The sequence below is a fragment of the Perca fluviatilis genome, chromosome 23, assembly GCF_010015445.1.
Source record: "Perca fluviatilis chromosome 23, GENO_Pfluv_1.0, whole genome shotgun sequence".
In the NCBI taxonomy this organism is placed as follows: Eukaryota; Metazoa; Chordata; class Actinopteri; order Perciformes; family Percidae; genus Perca; species Perca fluviatilis.
Genome location: NC_053134.1, coordinates 5791242 through 5809753, shown reverse-complemented (window position 1 = coordinate 5809753; position 18512 = coordinate 5791242).

Genomic DNA, 18512 nt, shown 5'->3' with positions numbered 1-18512 from the left:
TGCTGCAGACAAAGGACTTGTCTCCATTCTTAGTGCTGTATTTGACACTATTGACCATACAATCCTGTTACAGAGATTGGAACATTTAGTTGGCATTAAAGGAATCGCTCTAAGCTGGTTTAAGTCCTATTTCTCTGATCGATCTCAATTTGTTAATGATAAATCCTCCAAGTACGCTAAAGTTAGCCATGGCGTTCCACAAGGCTCTGTGCTTGGACCAATTCTATTCTCCTTATATATGCTTCCTCATGGTAATATTATTAGGAAACACTCAATTAACTTTCACTGTTATGCGGATGACACCCAATTATACTTGTCAATCAAACCAGACGAAACCAGTCAGCTAGCTAAACTTCAAGCGTGCATTAAAGATATATAATCCTGGATGACCTATAATTTTCTGATGTTAAACTGTAACAAAACTGAAGTTATTGTGCTGGGCCCTAAACACCTCCGAACTTCATTATCTAAAGATATAGCTACTCTGGATGGTGTTGTCCTGGCCTCCAGCACTACTGTCAGAAATCTAGGGGTTATTTTTTATCAGGATATATCCTTTAACGCCCATCTAAAACAAACCTCAAGAACAGCCTTTTTTCATCTTCGTAACATTGCCAAAATTAGGAATATCCTGTCTCAAAACGATGCTGAAAAACTAGTCCATGCATTCGTTACTTCCAGGCTGGACTATTGTAATTCCCTACTGTCAGGTTGCTCAAATAAGTGCCTTAAGACTCTCCAGCTGATCCAGAGTGTTCTCACAAGAACTAAGAAAAGAGATCATATTTCTCCTGTATTAGCTTCTCTGCATTGGCTTCCTGTAAAATCCAGGATTGAATTTAAAATCCTTCTCCTGACCTACAAAGCTCTAAATGGTCAAGCACCATCATATCTAGAAGAGCTCCTAATACCTTATTGTCCCACTACAGCACTGCTCTCCCAGAATACAGAGTTACTTGTGGTACCTAGAGTCTCTAAAAGTAGAATGGGAGCCAGAGCCTTCAGTTATCAGGCTCCTCTCCTATGGAACCAGCTCCCAATCTGGGTTCGGGGGGCAGAAACTGTCACCGCATTTAAGAATGAACTTAAAACTCCTATTTGATAAAGCTTACAGTTAGGGAGTGAGGAGTTGCAGCGTCCGCCTAACCAGGCCCACATGCTTCTCTTCATAGTCGTTAGATTAATAATATAACAAAAGTAGAGGGAGGCAGGCCAGCACAGCCCGATCCGGCAGGGGAGAGTTTCAAGCCCGAACAGGCCACCTCTCCTTATGACCTGTCTCTCGTAGTTACGCTGTTATAGTTCTAGACTGCCGGGGGACTTCCTTCCTTTGACACACTGAGCTGCTCTCTCCTCTCCCTTACTATTACCATTTGTGTGCATCCCGTCCAAGAAATGCTTGTTATTAATCCTAGCTTCTGGGGAGTTTACTGCCCGGAGTCCTTATGTTTTTTCACCCAGCGTATTTCCTTGGACAACATTGGCACCAAGATCTTGGTTGCAGCTGTCGCCGTGGTCCTGCTGCACTCCCTGCTAAGCTCTGCGCTGCCCTGCAGTGTCATGCTGCGTCCTGCTGAACCCTGCTGCTTCCTGCTACGCTCTGCTGGGCCACGCTACATCCTGTAATGCCCTGCAGTGCACTGATATGACATGAACTACTACGACTACCATTTGAAGTCACTGTTCCATTATTAATGTGACTATTACTGCCAGTGTTCATCGCATCCCTAACCGGCACCGTCAGACACTGCCTACCAAGAGCCTGGGTCTGTCCGAGGTTTCTTCTCAAGAGGGAGTTTTTCCTCGCCACTGCTTGCTCTTGAGGGAATTACTGTAATTGTTGGGGCTTTGTAAATTATAGAGTGTGGTCTAGACCCACTCTATCTGTAAAGTGTCTTGAGATAACTTGTGTTATGATTTGATACTATAAATAAAATTGAATTTAATTGAATTTCACAACTCTATTGGTGGGAGTATTGGTGGTTTGATGATGCTGCACTCGTTGGACTTGGAAGCTGATTTTCTCCATGGAGCTCCTAGTCTGTATCGACCCCATTTCATTTCCAGGATTTTTCAGTTACCGCCGGAAATTCCTTCCTTGATTTTCACCCGGATGTCCGTCACCTCCCGCTTTCTTTGTGCTGCCATTTTAAACTCCGGTGGATTTCTGAGGACTGTGGTTAACTGCTCCTCAGATCTCTGCAGGGTAAATCCAGACAGCTAGCTAGAATATCTGTCCAATCTGAGTTTTCTGTTGCACGACTAAAACAATCTTCGAATGTACACATGTTCCACCAAAACAAGTTCCTTCCCGAGGCTATTTTGCAGAGGCACCGTCATCGTGTCCGGGGCTTAGCGCCACACATGACGATTGTGATCGGTTTAGAGAAATGCCAATAAACCAGAGCACGTTTTTCTCCCATCCTGGATTACTGTGTGGACTAGCCAGACCGTCCTCCGCAGCGCTGTGGAGGAAGGTCTGGCAATGCGAGACTAGGAGGGTCCTGACAGCTCAGCTTTGGACTCCCTCCCGCTTCAACTCCCCCTCTCTCTCCCCTGATGCATACCACGGCCCGTAGCTGTACTATAAAGTGGTTAGAAATGCTGAATAGGAGAGGTTAAAGTAACTGTGCAGTTTGCTTAATTACATATGTTTATGGTTGATCAATGATGTTTGAAAATTGTCTGATACTCAGGTAACACTTAATTTTAATCCCCTAATTAGCAATAATCCCCATAAGCAGTAAACGGACATTTAATAAATGGAACTCTCGATAATATAGTTGGAAATGTTTATTGATGAAACCTCAACTATGCATCCATTACTGGCCTATAAATGGTTAATGAATGCTTCATATTACGTTATAATGGAGTTGGCATCACATATATATTTGAAATTGTTTTTAACATAGATATAAAGTTTAAACTTACAAATAAATGCTTTTATTAAAGTTCAATAGTGACTGTATGGCACACTGTAAAATAGTTGTAAGCCCTATAGTAGAAATAATATTCTTCACATTGGTTTGTCCTAGAGACTGACATTTTTGGGCGGAATCCTGTAGAATGGGAGTCAATTTCACTATTCATTACGTGACGGGACAGGACAAAAGTGGGCGGGACGAGAATCATAACAATAGATCAGTTTTTATATGTAGTTCTAATATGAATATACACTGTTCTCACAGGAAAGAAATGGAACGTCACAGGAGTTGTGACGTGGATGTCCACCTCTCTTCTGCCCTTCTTCTATTTTCAACAAAACACATTTCATTTCTTTAATTTTTGATTTGAAAGCGTTGGTGTTTCTAAGATGTATCCATACAAGTGCCTGCACAGTGTCAGTCTATAAACACAAATGAGGGATCCAATTCGTTCTCCATAATGAATTCTAAATTAAATGTATTCACATTTATAAATGCTTCATTTAAATCCCAGGCACAGTTTTAATGTATGGTTCATATTAAAATATATCCTTGTAATGAAATATTTAATGAAACATGTTCTAATGTGATTCCATGTACAGCTCTGAACACTACCTCCTTAATGTGCTATTAAGCATCCATTAACTATTTATACTGCACTTTGGGATGCTTTATAGCAGGAGTTACAGTCATTTTCACACTTGAAACACATCATTGTGCGTGCTTACAAATATATGTCTGTATGTTACAAAGCCTTATACACGCCACGTGAGTCTGCATGAACAGATGTTAACAATTTAGGTTATTTTAAGTCTTAACACAAAGTTTGTTAACATGAAATTGTTAAATTTAAAGATGCACAATATCAGGTGCTTGAAAACAAAAATCTGTATTAGCTTCACGAACTGATACCAGTCTAGTTCCTTAATGCTGTGATTTTTGTCCAACATAGTGTGTTTACAATTTGAGCTATGGATGGGAGGAAGGAGGGAAGAGAGGATGGAAAGGGAGGAGGAGGGGTGTAGGGTTGGAATCAGCTCAGAAGATTCCTCAACAATGAGAAACAGATGATCGTGTTCTTTCGGTTACACTATCTGTGCGTGTGCGTGTGTGTGTGTGTGTGTGCGCGAGCGAGTGTGTTTTCTTGAAACTTTATTGCTAACACATTTGGATGACCAAAGCTGCAGTCCGCTGTACTTTGGCAGCGATGACACAATACGCAAAGCTTTTCCTCCTTGCAGTCAGACTTGTTTTTTCATAGCCTTCCCTCCCTCCTTTCCTCATCCATCCACCCTTCCTTCTTTTTCTTCTTCTTCCCTCGCTCGGCCCTGCAGCGGGTTGCACAGAGGTGAGTGTGTGTGGGATGGTGTTGCTGTGGGGCTGACAGGGAAAACAGCGATTCTCTCTCCGGCCAGTGAAACCAGTTCACGGTTGTCAGGAGTGGTGCCGAATGTTACGAAACAATATCTTGGCAGGCTGTTTTCTCTCCCACCCACTGGATAGAAGCAAGAAGTCATATCTATAAACCACACATCCAGAGATGATGACATCCCTGGCTCTTATTAATGCTCTTAGCTTAGTTTGGAGTTTGTTTTTAGCTCCAGTCTACAACTCCCTACTCCACTCCAAGCTTGCTGAAGGCTTTTTTTTTGCGGGGGGTTTGGCATGCACAGTATAATTAACCTGACGCACCAGATGGTTTGTGACACAGAACCCGTGACGGACTGGCCATCTGGAATTTGGGCAAATGCCAGAAGCCGCCCTCTATGGGCCGCTACTGATGAAATTAATAATAATTATAAAAATATAAGTAATGTAGCCAAGGGTTTGTTATGTCGCCTTAGACTCAGGATCGATCGGAATAAAGAAACGCGAGCTTCCAGTGTCAGAACCAAGACGGCACTACACGTCTCTCTTTACAAAAAAACAACTCATAAGCATTTACCATTTCTGTTTTTCCCATCGCAATACAAGCTCTATGGCTTAACTTCTTCTTAACATTTAACAGAGGTAACACAATAAAATACTGAACAATAATAACAATAACTTTGTCATTGTTTGTTGTCAGTTTTCAAAAAGTTATTTTATGCATGCAGTTTCCGTGTTTTGGTGGAGTTGTTGCATTATGTACTGCACTTTAACGTCGAGCCTTTGTATGTGTGCTGAATGTGCAGTTAGTGGAGCAGCACCTAGCGATCTGCTAGAGCTATTAGATGTTAAATTGTTATCGGCATAGGTAACCTACTGTAGCGATAGCGCATGTCAGTCCCTCCAGAAAAACGCGATTATGCAATCGCATAATTCAATGCATAATCAGCCAAAGTCTGCATATTTATGCAGGGGCTGCATTTTTTTCAAATACGGCGGACTTTCGCCACATAAATTGCCGATTTCTGCGCAAAATATGCGGGGCTTGCATGATGTCATAATCCTCGCATTTTCGTTCACATAATATATCTTAGCAGAAAGTTGAATAATGTTGCGTTTACTTCACACAAGAGCAGCCATTTTCCCCTGTTGCCATGGGAACGTTATGAAGTGATGTAATTACGTGACGTGAACATCATCGAAAAGCAGGGTGTTAGGGGAATCACTTTTTTTCTCTTTTTCATCAAACCGCAGTTTTTGCAAGTTCCCGCAATTTTTGCAAGTTCCCACAATTTCATCGCATGAAATTGCATAAATATCCTGCATATACCATCACATTATTTAAGAAAACGTGCCGCACAATCAAGGATTTTTGCCCGCAACAATCCGTTTCTATGTTCTTTTGGGGGTTGGGTGGGGCTTGGTGTGGTTTTAAAAAAAGGAAATCGGTGTGTTTTCTGATCCCAGTCCGTCAATGCACAGAACCATCAGAGAAGCCGTTGTTGGAAACTGTTTGGAAAAGGTCAGGCCCTTTTTATAGAAAAAAAAGAAAATCCTGGCAGGTGATTGAATGAACCATCTGTCTATCACGTTGTTTTGTACGAACAGTCACGGCTGTCACACACACATAAACCACGTCTGTAGCTGCCCGTAGCTCCTCACCAGAAGCTGATCCGTTTGGTGAGCTGCTAGTTCAGACACAAACCCGTTACTCGAAGCCTGACAAGATGGATTTTTGTGTCAGATACGTGATCCTGTGATTCTTGCTGGGTCTCGGGGAAAACCCATCTGCTGTATAATAGCTGATATAATTTTGGATTCTGTGTGCAGTTGGTTGTTTATGATGGAGAGGATGAACATTTTGTGCAAATCACTAAGTTCTTTGATAAAGCTATACTTCAGTTAATAGTGAGCATGTAAGCACACTGACATGACAGCCATTTCCACTTTTCACTCTCAGTAAATCTCAGTAAGACCTGCCTTTACTTGAGAAGGAATGCCTGCTCTCTCTCTGCACTCTCTCTCTCCTCTCATACACACACATTACACCGTTGCGTCAGACACCCATAAATATCACTCTGCCAGGGAATGATGTATGAGCCTTTGACTTGTCAGTCTGCCATCTTGAACTAGAAAGAGCATAATACACACTCACACAAAAACACGTATACACATTCATCTCTGACCCTCCACCCCTCCCACAAGGCGCACACACACCAAAGTAGACATGTTTCATCAAGCCAGCGAACAATGCGCCGTCCTACCTTTGGCCAGCCCTGCGGCAACCTGGGAAATGGAGTGCGCCGGCTTGCAGTGACCTCTTCACCGGCAGCAAACTGAGAACCACGCTTGCGGACTGACACCTCTGACTGGGGAGAGTGTGTGTGTGTGTGTGTGTGTGTGTGTGTGTGGTGTGTTTAAAAGTAATAAAAGAAACAAACATGCGCAGACACTCTCGTGACCAGACATGTTTGTAGTGTTGTGTATGTCTAGTGGTGGCCAATGTAGAAATATCTATCCATATCCTGCCGCTCATTCTGGGCCGGGTCGACATGTCAGCAGGCTCTCCCCCTGGATGTCTGAGCTTTATCTCTAAAGAAGAGCCAAGCCACGCCATGGAGGAAACTCATTCTTTTCATTCACTACCTAAAGCTTATGACCATAGGTGAAGATTGGAATGTAGATTGTCTGGTGGATCGAAAAGCCCAACATCCACCGAAAACAAGTTTGACTTCCTGCTGAGAATACTAAAACTCCAGAGAAGGAGAGAGTCCAACCCTGCTACAGGAGTTTGGTTCCAAACCCAGTGCTATGTGGAGAGGTGAACCCAACTATATCTAGTATAGGTTCCTTCCCTGCCAGAGATGTGATGTTCCACATCCTTAGAAGCAGTCTGCAATGCCACGGGTCAGCACGCATAGGTCCCAACCCTTTGCTTGCCGCACGGCTGACAATGCACCCAACACCAATGCCTATAAGTGCGGGTCGTGGGCCCACAGGATAGCTGCTCCATGCGGTTATCCCAGGCTGTGCCCCATGGGTCAAGGCCCAGCCACCAGGGGCACATTCAATCTCAAAACAGGTGTGCACCATTTTGCTACAGTTTCCTGGTTGAACTACACATTTCTTCGGAACAGTGTGAAACGGTGTGCAACGGCTTTGAGATCCGTTTCCTCTTGCGTGATGTGGCGTGTCTCTCATTTATTGGCTGTGTCACAGGTGATACCCAATCAGCAGAGACGTCTCTGTAAATCCGTGGTAATAGAAAGGCAGAGCGCTTGCGCGCACAGCAGGGTCTTCAACGCACTCCCGTTTCAGTTTTTTTTTTAAACGCGTTGCTACATTTTGTCAGTTTGAACGTGGCCCAGATGCTCGCCAGTGAACTCCCCTCTCAGGTCTGCCTCGGGAAGTGGGCCCGTTATCCCTGTACAGGGTGCTGCAGCTCCTTCTTGGCCGATTCAAGTGAGGTCTGCGAATTGCTCTTAGTTCGGCCCCCTCATCTGCGACTAATTTACCTTGGCATACCCTACCACGAGCTATTACCCCCAAAAACACAGAGACGCCCAGTAAGATGGACATTTTGTAGAAAAGAGATACATTTAGAAAATGTAAGAGATATATCAAAAAATGTACAAAGAGATATATAAAAACGTACAGGAAGGGATCCAAGTGCATGTACACGCACACTCACACGCACACACACACACTACACGGAGGTAGGGGCAGGCCCCCGAGGCGAAGGTCCACAGATGGGGGTGGAGATTGTTTCCTCCTTGCGTCAAATCTGCAGGGCTTTAATTGGCTGCTGTTCTATCTGACCTCTGACCTTTTAGCACAAATGACCACAGCATCTGAGACAAAGAGAGATTTCCCATCAGGTATGGGTTAGGAGAAAGGATTCTCTGGACTGATTTAGGTTGTCCGATCAATGCGGAGGCCTGGGAGGAGGGGGATTAATTTCATAGCCAATGCCATTTTAGGATTTGTGTGATATTTTGAGGCAATATTTGTTTCATACCCGTTCATCAGAGCTGTATGTACAGCCTCTGAGGCAGGATAAACTGATATAAGCCTTTTATTAACATGAAATATGGTCCATACACTGTGCTCTGTCCCTGGAATGGCAAATATAAAATTGTTTATATACTGTATGCTCTAGTGAAGTAATAGTGTCCTCTACCAGAACTGTTTGAATACATTTTGATTCAATGTGATGCTCTATATAAAATTATGATGGCATGTAGCAAACCACAGATTTCAATAGTGCAATGCGATAGTGAATTTTTAGTCTTGTTGTCGCCAGCTTTGAACATGAAGCTGCTGCTCTTTCTGTTAGCACATACTGTCCCATTAGATTATTTATATATATATATATATTTATATTATAGTTACAGTAAAACGTCACCAAACTTGGCTAAATATACTACAACAACATATATGAGATAGTCTTGTCCCGTTGGCTTTTCTATTCTGTCAGGAATACATTTGTGGAAATATGTGTCTTCAAAATGTTGGCATGAAAACAAAGTCATTTTCAAATACAGAATATTGGCTCAATGTGTCCTGCTACTGGCAGCTTTATTCTAAAAATACTGATATTGGTATCTGCCTTGAAAAACCCATGTCAAAGCCTGGTTAGACCCTGTGTGACTGGTAGTGTTATTTTATTCATGATATGAGTGAATCAGTGTGGTGCATAATGCTTTTAAGCTTTTCACACAGAGAAAAGAGATGGAGAGGAAATTGGGTGAACTGCATGAAACAAAAAAAAAAATGCTGGGATAGAGAGGGGTTAGGAAGAGTGGGAGTGAGACAATGAAATACAGAGGAGGAAGGAGAGAGAGAGAGAGAGAGAGAGAATATATATACTGGATTTATGCAGGAAGCAATGAGGCCACCTCTCTCTGTTGGAGCGTCAAAAAGGAAGTGAAAGTGCACTTCCTGTTAACGTGTGCCCACCACTTTAATAACCCCCCCCCCCTTGCAAATGTAAGGGGACGCATCATTTAATAAAGGGAAAACCACATGATCCTAGAAGCAACGCTTTTGATAATGAGTTGACAGTCAGAGGTGGAGAGCTACTAAATAAAGTCTAATTTTGTAATTTATAAAATACAAAGCGGAAACTTTCAGGCTTTCTTGCTGTGACATCTGGTGGAAGAAGTGACAGAGTAAGGAAAGAAATCCCCGCCTGCGTGTCTGTTCTCTTCAGTTACCCAGCTGAATTCACAGCTTTCAGTAACAGCTCATTGTGGATTTGTTTTTATAAATTGTTCATTGCTCATGTAAAAAAAATGACACAAGAGCAGATTCTGGCCTTTTATAGGACATTTAGTGTCTACAGTCTACAGTATAAGTAGTCATCAACAGAACTAGAGGTAAAAGGGCATAAAAAGAGGCCAGGTATTAGTGATAAAGACAGTTGTGTTGGGTGGTTAACAAATGTCGATCAAAAGCAGATGAAGATCCCTTTAACATCCCCTAAGTGTTACATAAACCACTTCAACCGAGGTTAAATTAGCATGAAATAAGTTGCTGAATGTTGCTCAAATGCTCTTGTAATGGAACTGTTTTTTAGTAAAGTTTATTTAAGTGGCATTTCCTCTGGTCCCGCAAATAAACGGCAAATAAAGGTATTAAACGCACTGAACAGGGAGGGGGGAGAAGAAACCGGCTTTATGGGAAATGTGGTCTTAATCGTGAGCAACTGTAGCAATAACAACGCCGTTAGAGAGACAGAGGTTGCCAATGTCTGCCATGGTGTCAATTGCTCTCGATCATTTTCACCCACTCAGATCAACGTTAACTGCTGAATGATGAGTTGATGTTTAACAAGAAGGGTAGGAGTTCACAGCCATGCTAGCAGCTCTGTCAGGCACAGTTAGTAGATATATTTAGCCGCTACAGAGCTCTGCGACGCTGGCCCGGTGCTCCGCACAGTGCTCCGTCGAATCAGCGGTAGTTATAAGACAGTCCCTCCAGAAAAACGCGATTATGCGATTGCATAATTCAATGCATAATCAGCCAAAGTCTGCATATTTATGCAGGGGCCGCATTTTTTCAAATTTGCCGCACTTTTGCCGCATAAATTGCCGATTTCCACGCAAAATATGCGGGGCTTGCATGATTTCATAATCCCCGCATTTTCATTGCAAAAAAGTCACATATGTCTTAGCAGAAAGTTGAAAAATGTTGCGTTTACTTCACACAAGAGCAGCCATTTTCCCCTGTTGCCATGGGAACGTTATGAAGTGACGTAATTATGCGACGTGAACATCATTGAAAAGCAGGGTGTTGGGGGAATCACTTTTTTGTTTCTCTTTTTCATCATACCGCAGTTTTAGGAAGTTCCCACAATTTCGTTCTTCGCATAAAATTGCATAAATATCCCGCATATTCCATCGCATTTTTTAAGAAAACGTGCCACATAATTGCCCCGCAACAATCACAAAAAAACTCTAAGCGATGTCACGCGTTTTTTAGGCAACAACATTTTTTGTCACTATCCGCCTGAACACACTGTAAAAAAAAAAAAAAGAAAACACGTTCTCTGTAGCCCAGGCTCCAAAAACAAACTGCACCACGAAACATAACAGTGTTCCAGCCAATAACCGACAAGAAGGATTTGGGGGTGGGGGTTGGGATTTTCGGGGGTTAGTGCATGGAAGGGAGTGAGAGGGGATGGGATGGGATGAGGAGGAGGCAGGGGCGAGCTAGCCTCCGTTTTGTTTGACAATACTTCAAACTTCACCAAGAACTGACGTCACCCAACATTGCTTAGAGCACCTTTAAGTAGAAGTAAGTGAGATTAGGTTACAAGTCAGATTAGATTAAAACATATTGTTTCAATGGATTGTACAAATTCTATTGTAGTGCAGGGTACAGTACGGACATCAATAATTACAGTGTGAATACAAGTAGCAGCAGTGAATGAATAAATAAATAAATAACACCTTTGTTCATGTAGCTGATGACTATTGCAGGAATTATTGTACATAATTGTCCAAGAATATTGAGATGTGATGTGGAGATGCGTGCTGTGAGACCAGTTCTAACTCTAAGCGTGTGACAGGGAGGAGTTATATAGTTTGATGGCCACAGGCAGGAACGACCTCCTGTGGTGCTCTGTGGTGCATCGTGGGTGTCTGAGTCTGTCGCTGAAGGTGCTCCTCAGACTGACCAGTGTATTGTGGAGTGGGTGGGAGAAGTTGTCCAGGATGGAGTGTACTTTGGACAGCACCCTCCTCTCTTGACACTGTCATAAAGGAGTCCAGCTCCACACCAACAACATCACTGGCCTTCTGTATTTGTTTGTTGAGTCTGCTGCTGTCTGCTAGTCTCAGCCTGCTATCCCAGCATGCAACAGCATACAGGAGAGCACCAGCCGCCACAGACTCATAAAACGTCATCAGCATCTTCGGACAGATGTTGAAGGACCTTAGCCTCCTCAAAACAAAATGAAAGAAAATCGCACCCTGACTATACACATAGTGGAAGGAGCGTACACATTCTCATCTCAGTTTACTCACAGTTTCCTCACCCCAAACTCACTCACTCACCCTTTGGCCCCTGCTCTCCCCTCCGAACGCTGCCTCCTGCCTCTCTCAGGTGATGATTGCCTATCGAGCATCAGTTCACTCAGTGTTGGTCAATGCTCTAATTGCGTTTTCTCTCAGGGTGGGCTACCCGGGGAGGGGATCGATCATCAGCTAATGAGAGATGTTGGGCGGGGGAGTAGAAGCGAAAAGCCGGTTGTTCCAAAAAGAGGCTACTGTATATGAGCTCTAACCCTCCTCCTGCTCCTCTATTAAATGGTCTCGCTGCTATCATTCTTGCATCTCAGCTTCATTATAGCCCACACAGTATTGACCTCAAGTCAGACCTATCAATAGCCACACACACACATGCACCGATTTATGTGGACGGTCCTTTTCAGTGAAAAAGTTGATGAACCCTTGGAGTGAGCTGCAAATTAAAGTCCAACTAAAATTCCTCCCTTTCTGTAGTCAAAAAATCTTTTATTTATTATCAGTATTTTCCATTATTGAAAGATGGAAACCAAAGTTCACAGGTTATAGATCATGGGTTATTTATACTGTGATAGTTACTGGGTGTGACTCTTAGCTTGATCTCATGTTTACGGGAAATGTGTGTGTGTGTGTGTGTGTGTGTGTGTGTGTGTGTGTGTGTGTGTGTGTGTGTGTGTGTGTGTGTGTGTGTGTGTGTGTGTGTGTGTGTGTGTGTGTGTGTGTGTGAATGTTTGCGGGTGTATACATGCATGTGTATGTATGTGTACACATATTATTGTAATGTTATGTCTGTGATGTAATGGGTATGTATTTTGCATCTAGTGTGGACCTCAGGAACCCTGTTTGCTCAACGCATTCTCATGAACGGTTTCGTAGGATATGGTACGAAAAGTTATGCACACTTAAACATGTGATATCATACGAAAACTAGTTGACCGCCAACTGGTCACATGACATCGGCTGCAGAGGTCCGTGCTACGGAGCGGCAGTTGCTAGCTGTTTAAGCCCCTACAGAGCTTGGTGACACCGGCTACAGACCTCCGTCACGGCTCGTCGTATCAGCAGCAGTTAGTAGATGTGTTTAGCCGCTACAGAGCTCTGCAACGCTGGCTAGGGTGCTCCGCATGGTGCCCCGTCAGCTCAGCGGTAGTTGGTGGTTCAGTTACCCGAGAATAGCTGACTGTGAGCCGGGTACAGAGCACTGCGAGCTGCCGGTCGCGGTGCCCCGTCAGGTCAGCGGTAGTTGGTTGTTTACTTACCCGAAAATAGGTCTCTGTGCGCCGGCTACAGAGCACCGCGAGCTGCCGGTTGTTGTTGGTGGTTCAGTTACTTAAGAATAGGTGACTGTGAGTCGGGTACAGAGTACCGCAAACTGCCAGTCATTTCAGCGGGATTACGGTTAAGATTAGGCAAGAAGAAGTGAGTGTTATAGGGCGAAAAAAATTCAGTTTTAGGCCAGGAAACGACTAGTTAAGTTTAGGAAAAAGATCATGGTTTGTACTAAAACACTCCAAAGGAACACGCATTTCCATTCTTTTGTTTTCGCCGGGAAGCAGATTTCCGTTGAGAGAGGTTTTGGCTGCTTTAATCATTCCTCCTGTCAGCTTCCTCCAATAACTCCAATGTAATAGAAGAGGAACAAAATCTACAGTCCTCGTTCTGGGCAATCCTAAAGTACAGCCCAAGCTAGTGTGAGGCTTGAGTTAGTCAAATAAGTGTGGATCTTCATCCTGGCAGTTGTGTGTAGGTTTATTTTGCCAGTTTCGTATCCCGGCAACAAACCAACTACTACGACATATCCCTCTGCCCCAGCTCAGTAGAAAGACGCTGTTTGGGTAAACACAAATAGGGAATTATGTACTTAAATGAATATAACTTTGGATAGGGCTAACTGAGACTGCTGACGCCCCATATTTGCCATTATACACAGGAGAAATAATAACAGTGACCAGAAACTCTTTCAATGCGCAGTATTACAAAAAAAACAACTTGAAAACTATCCTTTTTAGGTGAAATATTATATTCCGATCTTACATGACACTCACAACTACAATGACGAAATGAAAACACGTTTCCTCTGCTCTTGTAGTCTCATCTGTCTCTGCCTCATCCTGTCGTTTTCCTGTTCTCTCTTTCACTTTCTCTTCCTCTCTTTCTCTCGCCGCTGCTTTCAGGGAGCGAGTGGGCTGCATATTGATTTCCAGTGTTGAACTTGTGTGGCTCCCTCTCTCCCTCGCTCTCCCTTTCGCCCCCACAGACACAAACTGACGGAGAAGTTGATTAGGAGCCGCTCTAAATATATCCTCCACCTCCTCCACCTCTTCTTCTCCCTCTTCCTCTTTTTCGCTCCCTCACCCACTCGCTCTCCCACACCGGTTCAATCGCTCATTCTACCGCATTTTCTCTCGCCCAATTCGCCTGGACCCTTCTCTGCCAAGCGCTTTCTCTTCCTCTCTCCATTTCCTTTCCACCAGCTCTGAGCCTATCATTTGTCAACCCCTTCAAAAAAGAAGGAAAAAAAAGACAGAGATACACAGGCGGTATCGCCAACTTCGGCTGAAAATCAAATGATAATTTGACAAATCCAGGAATGATGGGTACATTTTTCAACGCAGTGTCCATTTTCAGCCTTTTTTTTTTCTTTCTTGATGTTATATAGTTATATGTATGTGCTATTTGTTTCTGTATTTATTGTTTGTTTATTTCATAGTAATGTTTAATGGGCCGTTGTCCTGGGCGCGTGTTTGCCACTTTGCAACCCCCGATTTAAATCTCATTTCCCTTCTCCTGCTTCTCCTGAACGCTGAGGCTGATGTGGAGCAGCCAACCGCTCCGCTCATTGTTGAAAAGGGGAGGGAGGGGGGGGGGGTGCTTCTTATAAACTGAGCATTTTTCAGACAATGAGCACGTGGGCGTATGGCTTTAGGCATATTTGACAGGATCAAATGACTTACACAGAAAAGAAAATTCTGTCGTTTATGAAATAATCCCCCTATACTTATTTTATCCACATCCTCTCTTGTGCTTATTTTTTCCTTTTCCTCTCATCTCCGACCCCCCCCTCCCCCCCAACCCTTTCTTAAATGGATTGAGGTAAAATGGGAATCTGTATTCAGTGGGTGGTTTTAAGATACACCGACTTTGTTTAGATTTAAAATGCACATCACATATGCATGATGACATAAACCTCAAGGCTTGTCCTCAGATCTGCCTGATTTTGTCGAATAAAGAAGCTGGGGGGGGGAATACAAGGTGCTTATCATGCTAATATTGTTTTGGCTCTGTCTGTGCATGATAAATGCATGCGTGTCAATATGTGTACCTGAGTGCGTGCTTGTGTGTACGTGTGTGCCAGTATGAGTCCAAGGATTTTGAATCCTGTGCTGAATAATGGGACCAGTGAGTTCAAACAGTGCGGGGTGTGTGTTCAAACGGAGGCAGCCGATTGTCATCATTTACATACCCAGTCCTCGGAGCTACATGAGTGGGAATCCTGGTTGGTGCCATGCTGTCGCACCTTTCCTCAACTTTCCTGACTCACCATGATGCATCCGTTGGCCCCCTGTTTCTGACATAAGGCTCATAGCATCTGTTGATCCCCTGTTTCTGACATAAGGCTCATAGCATCTGTTGGCCCCCTGTTTCTGACATAAGGCTCTTAGCTTAACAGGATGGATGGATAGATAGATACAGTAGATGGATGGATGGATGGATAGATACAGTAGATGGATGGATGGATAGATACAGTAGATGGATGGATGGATAGATACAGTAGATGGATGGATGGATAGATAGATACAGTAGATGGATGGATGGATAGATACAGTAGATGGATGGATGGATAGATACAGTAGATGGATGGATGGATAGATACAGTAGATGGATGGATGGATGGATGGATAGATACAGTGGATGGATGGATGGATAGATACAGTAATGGATGGATGGATGGATGGATGGATAGATACAGTGGATGGATGGATGGATACAGTAGATGGATGGATGGATGGATGGATGGATAAAGTGGATGGATGGATGGATGGATACAGTAGATGGATGGATGGATGGGTAGATACAGTAGATGGATGGATGGATAGATACAGTGGATGGATGGATGGATGGATAGATACAGTAGATTGATGGATGGCTGGATGGATGCTGTGTTACAGCAGCAGGTATAAGAGACAGAACATCCATACTGAATAACAAGAAATAATAATGAATAAAGTTAAAGTACAAGAACACCTACTCAAACTTGAAAAAACAATGTACAACATATATACATTTAGAGAATAAAATATACAATCATCATGCATAATAGTATATATGAAAAACATAGACTTTATATAGGAGTATAGTCTTCCTGAAATTATAGTTACTGTATTTATTATACTTTAAGTTACCTTTTATTTCTTGTCATTAAGCTATATATATATATATATATATATATATATATATATATATATATATATATATATAGTAGTACATTAAATGCTTTTAGTTTGAATACTTATACATCGTTATGCATCATAACCACTGAGAATGCTTTATTCTGATTGGCTGGCAGGTACTGTATATGACACATAGCTATGTACTTAATACCTGTGACGCAGGTTGCACATTAATTTCGAAGTGGCATTGAGTAAAGGTCAGTGAAGCAGCAGGATATTTAAATTCCATGAGCTACGTATATTTATGATAAGAAAAAAAGATATATTACTAATTTTGAATACAACCTGACCTTTTCATGCGATGACCAACAAATGATCATTTGACTCTGAGTCATCCCTTACAATTGTCATACGTCTTCCAATATTAGCACATACATCTATTACTCCAGTATTTATTTGATTTCTCCTTACAGTATAATTATTATAATTCAAGATATGTAACAGGTTAGGTTGCCCTTTTTCCTACCCCCATTTTTTTTAGTTCCTGCCTGCTGTTGTACACGGACAGTTTTGAGTTCAGCAGGAAGTCCTATAATGAGAGCAAAGTCGGATGGGTTTTGTCTTGTTGTGTTGCCCCTAAATAAATAAGATTCCAATAGAAACCGTAGCCTGATTAGCCCAGAGTTCCTGGACTACTCTATGTCAAACTTCAGGAAATCAGGGTTATGTTTCTGAAATTGCGCACAAAACCTCACAATATAGCGCTTTTTTAAATTTCTGTTTTTCATGAATAAAACTGTGGGCATTTCACATGTCATGGCCATATCTGTCTTGTAGACATTACGGGCATATTCTAAAAGAACATCAAGGAAAGAACAGTCCCTCCAGAAAAACGCGATTATGCGTTCAATTCAATGCATAATCAGCCAAAGTACGCATATTTATGCGGGGACCACATTTTTTCAAATACGCCGCACTTTCGCCGCATAAATTGCCGGTTTCCGTGCAAAATGTGCGGGGCTTGCATGATTTCATAATCCTCGCATTTACGTTGCAAAAAAGTTACATAATATATCTTAGCAGAAAGAGCAGCCATTTTCCCTTGTTGCCATGGGAACGTTATGAAGTGACGTAATTACGCGAGGTGAACATCATCGAAAAGCAGGGTGATGGGGGGAATCACTTTTTTTTCTCTTTTTCATCAAACCGCAGTTTTTGCAAGTTCCCGTTCCCATTTTTTAAGAAAACGTGCCGCATAATCGAGGATTTTTGCCCGCAACAATCACAAAAAAACTCTGTATTTTTCTGGAAGGACTGAAAGAACAAATTAAGACACACTGCTCTGACAACGTGCAATGTAGCTCCGAAGATTGTAAAGGTGATAATTAAAACCGTACAGTCTATCGTCTCACCCGTATTCTCTCAGGTGTACGTATGCATCGCTGACTTGTGCACATACACGACACCTACTCCGAGACGTCAGGCCTGCCAGCCGGATTATTACGCGGAAATTAGAGCTGTGCAGAGGAGAGCTAAACTCTGTTTGATCTCTGCGATGTGCACGTGTGCGTGCGTGCGGGCGTTCGTGTCTATGCGAGCGTGAGAGACAGAAATAGAGACAGAGGAAGAAGAGAGAGATGCTGTCAACTCTCTCCATCCTCCTCGTCCTCCTCCTCCTCCTCCTCAGTGAAGCAGATGTCCAATTGAGTCTATTTAAAGCCGATGCAGTACGGCTGCTGATGCTGAGAGCGCCGGGCTGTAGCTTTGCATTACTGTCGTCTTACCTACAGCGCGCGCGTTCCGCTCGGAGCTCAGCGTTCTCCGTTTGCTTCTGTGCGAACTCGCGTTTCCGCTCTGCAGAATGTCAGCTGAAAATGACCTCAAAGCTCATTATTGTAGAACGCCTCGCAACCCTTTTGCAATTTAGGGGATGAAAATGGATGGATTAAACATTCAAAACCAGTTGACAAAACTAAAAATTAACAATGAACAAGCTAAACAAGACTGAGACTTATGTCTTCCGTTCAAATGGCTGTATAAAAAGTGTGTAAAATGAAGCCACAGCAGTTTCCTGTCAAACTGACCGTTATCTGCCAGCGCATGTGCAATGACTGATGTCATAACCCTGAAAAATAACAACTTGTGCCGTAACTCCGATTGGTTTTGGCACAGACTTTCAGTCCCACTCTGGTCTGTTGTTCCCAGACAATTATCTGAAACAGACACGTCTAACACTCTCTTCCACTCTCTTCTTTCTTTCTTTTTTTTTTCCATTGGGGCTCATCTGTTTTTTCCCCCAA